Here is a 4,176-nt window from a genome sequence, read left to right as displayed (position 1 = left end):
AAAAACATTTACAAAAGCAAGCTAAAATAATAGAGCAATTAAGCTAGTAAACAAGCCAAAGGAGGGGAGGCTAACCCCTCTATTTTTTGGACTTCAAAACCACATTTTAGCCTCTGAAAAATTCTGAAAAACAACAGTAAAAAGCTCAAAAAGAATTTATGAAAAGATGGGAAATACAAGGGTAAAGGCCTAGGAAGCAAGGTTCAAAGAAGAGTGGTCAACCCCTTTACCTTTAATGGCCTTAAACCACAAGTTTTAGCCCACAAATACAAGTAAAAAATGGCCTCAAAATAGTAAGAAAAGATAGTGAACAAATAGAGGAAAGAAGATAGGAATTACACCTCTTGAAGAGGAGTAACCCTTTTGAATTATAAACCACTAATTCCACACCCTCAAGAGCTAAAATACAAGCTCAATAACCTCAGCAAAGGACCCTCAAAGTTTGGTTTAGAGAGTCTAGGTAGAATGTTGTAAGTTGTAAGAGAGAGAGAAATATTTTCCAAGACTTTGCTCCACAAATTTTTCTAACCCTAAATTATGAGAGGGAGTCATCTATATATAGAAATATATGAGACTATCTCGAAAATATCCATACTGACACAGCTGGTACAGTGCATGCATCTATGGAGACACTTGGCACAACTGGCATCTGTGTTTTTACACAAGTGGCCGGTCGGCCACTAAAAGGGGACGGTCATACACCATTTGTGGCCGGAAGGCCACTAGTGGGTCTGCAGGTCCCTAGATGGCCAAGCTTGAAGAACTATTGTTTTGGTCCAAAAACAAGGCACAAGGTTTGTAGGTTTCTGAGGCTCAAAACCGAGGTTTCCTACTGAGGAATTTGAGCATTTTGGACAAGCGTGTGAATTCATCATTGGGTGATCAAATCAATGGCGTCCACGTCTTAAGGGCGGTCAAAAATGGAGTGTCTATAGTCACTTATCTTCGGTGCATGCAAGCAATATATATGGCCACTAACCAAACCAATTATTTCAAAATAAAAAGTTATATTGCACTTTCATCACTAGACTCAAATTGTATAACAAAAGTACTTTATTCACTTATGAGTTTTATGTGTATTAAGCAGTTTTCAAATGTTATTCATTGTATGGAATAATATACATGAATAAAATATACAATTTAAAAAAATATGTAACATATACTTTAAAAATATGTTAATAAGATTATTTATTTATTTATTTTTATGAATGAATATTCAATTACTACTTTGTCATAATATCATAATTACTTTCCAATCAGCAACTAGAAAGAGTAATTTTATCATTTTTTTGTATGAGAGCAAATATGATTTCATAATTTGTCAGCTAATTTTGTTAAATAAAAATTCTGACAAATGTTTAATATTTTTTACCAGGCGCGGGGTGGGGGAATCGATGTTTAGGCTCAGTTGTCACATAGTACAACACCTTGCTGTCGTGCATGCTCTTGTCCCAATCGGCGGACACAAACGTGAAACACAAATTGAAGTCACAAACGACAATAATATTTTGCGTTGGCATGCCTTTCTGGCCATATTATGAAGTGGCGTACTCTTGCAAGACACCGGCCATCAGGTGTGTGTCGTCCAGTGCACCGATGCAGTCCTATGCAACGCAAGTATTTTACAAAATGTAAATTAAAAGCTTAGGATTTAGTTCGGAACTTTATTCACTAAAATTTATGCAAGGTGTCACATTGAATGGTCAGTACCGTCGTTGCGACCGTAAATGTGGATCGCCCTCTTGTTGGACTTGCTCCGGTGTAAGACTCCTACTATGAGCCAATGTGAACGGTATCATAGCTTGTAGAACCTTGTGGAAATTACATAACAATGTCTTCTTTGAGTGTTAGAACCGTTCTTGCAAATTTCTCCAAGACATTCCTCGCAACGCACAAATGAAAATGGCTACCTTCTCTAGCGGGACCCCATGCTTCTGCTGCGGCATTGTCAACCCAAAACCATGAAGAGCATCGCATAACAACAAGAAGACTCGTTTGGACATACTCACGGCATCTTCAAACCGACCCTGGTGGCCGTTAAACAACTCATATATCCATAAACATCCCGAAGGTATTGATGTATTTTGAGGGACTTTGTGATAATGGTCATAAAAATATCTTGTTGTACTGTTCCACGCCTCTATCAAGTTGTGATTAGTTTTGACCATCATTTCCCTCGTAATTTCATCGATAGCGTCCTGTAATCCTGAATTTTACATGATGTTACTAGGATCGGCATCGTCCATCATATGAAAAAAAAATGAAAGGCAAAAAATGATTTTTCCAATACGAAAGGCAAATCGTCTGATCAGCAATATGAAACTACTATTGTGAAGAGTACGACGACCTCTCCAAGTTTGATTTACAAGATTTTTTGAAAATCTCACTCTAAATACTCCCACTCTAAGCTCAAACATTAAGCAACTATGGAGGAAAAGAAAAGGTTTGAAGGCAGACGGATAGAAAATGAGAAACACACTGTGAAAAAACAAGAACATAAAAGAAAGAAAAGGGAAAGAAGAGATAGGACAAAGGGGATGGGGGCATACTAGCTACGTGGGTTGTACACTGTAAAATGGAAGAGATGGAACAAGAAGGGGGCTACATGTAAATGATTCATTTTTTTTGTTCACCCAAAAAAATATATAACAATTATAACAAATTTGAAAGTAGTCACTACCAATGACACAATTAAAAGGACCAAACAAGTAAACATGAGCAATAAAAAAAATTTAAAGGAATGGGTCTTAAAATTGCCACTCATAAGCCAAACATCACCTAATCGTTATTTTGGCCACCATTTTGTTTGTGTCATTATTTCGGCCACCATTTTGTTTGGGAAAACCTTATTGTGCAAATTTTTACAAAATAATTTGTTTGTGCATTTTTTCACCAAAATGTGAAAATTTTGACAAGTGGGTATCAACAAAACAAATTGAACCACATCTACAAAACAAACACTCAGTTTGAAAAGTCCACATTGACATAATGCATATTCTGTGAAAAAGCTAGTGGATACGAACAATAGCAACTATTGATTGAACAAGTTGTAAAAAATGTCCACATTCCCATAATGCAAATTTGAAACAATGCAACTAAACTGGCGAAACTGTTCAACATCGTTGCTCAAGCTTGCAAATGAAAATTGGAATCTACGTCCACTATAGCATAAAATCAACATCATTAAAAAAGTGACAATGCATAAAAATGAAAACCTTCATGTCAGTCAACGTCACAGTATTTCGGAAAGGAAACAAAAAATTAAAAAAACAAAAAAGTAATAACAACATAGAAAAGAAATGAAAGATAGGTTTTTGTTCAATGAAACAGTAACCCAATAAGGTAAAACAAGTCCTCAGAACCAGCCACCCATTCCGGAGCCGTGCGTTGGCGTAGATGGGCTACCGATATTTTGGGACTTCTTCATTCGCAGCCAACTAATGACCGCCTCGTCCATCGGAATCTGCAATAGTATGGCTTGATTTGCTGGGTTGTCCATTAGCGCCATAAAAAAGACAATTAGCAGGTCTTGCGGATCTAGTCCTTGTAAGGAGTACAACCTCGTGAGACACTTGCCAACGAGCTCCTGCGTCGAATTTCCGTAATCATGATGCACTCGGACTTCTCGTTGTTGTAATTTAACTGAAAATGCAAGGTTTTCCATGCTACTCGCCAACTTCGAAGCTCCCTCACTCTGGTCTTTTTTTCGCTGTTCGTGTGTTGTGCGACAGACTTTGCATTTGCTTCTGCCACTCATAGGTGTGTCATCAATGTGAATTGCCGACGACGTTGCGCGTACGGTCATCGACGTTTGCTTCTCTGGCGCAAAAGCATGGCAGACAGTGTGTTCAATCTACTGGGCAGGCTGGAAAGGGGGTAAGCCGTTACTGTTTTCACAATCTTCTTTATCCACAAGCAAAGGATTGTCCTCCGTTGCGACCGGTTCGAAAGCTGCGCCGGGTGTCCATGTATATTTTTCGGTTTCCATAGCACCTTCGTACACCCTTCGCATAAGCTCCATGTGCTCCAACGGTTTCGTTTTGAACTTTATAGCATTCTTGTCAATCTGGAAAAAAAAAAAAAATTAAAAACAAACAAGGAAGACAACAAACACAGTAACCATAAACAACAATATGAAATCAGACATAGACTGTAGGACATGATGAAATAAAACAT

The sequence above is a fragment of the Camellia sinensis genome, chromosome 12 (assembly GCF_055761805.1).
Source record: "Camellia sinensis isolate YWXY chromosome 12, ASM5576180v1, whole genome shotgun sequence".
Classification (NCBI taxonomy): domain Eukaryota; kingdom Viridiplantae; phylum Streptophyta; class Magnoliopsida; order Ericales; family Theaceae; genus Camellia; species Camellia sinensis.
This window is presented reverse-complemented; position numbering follows the sequence as displayed.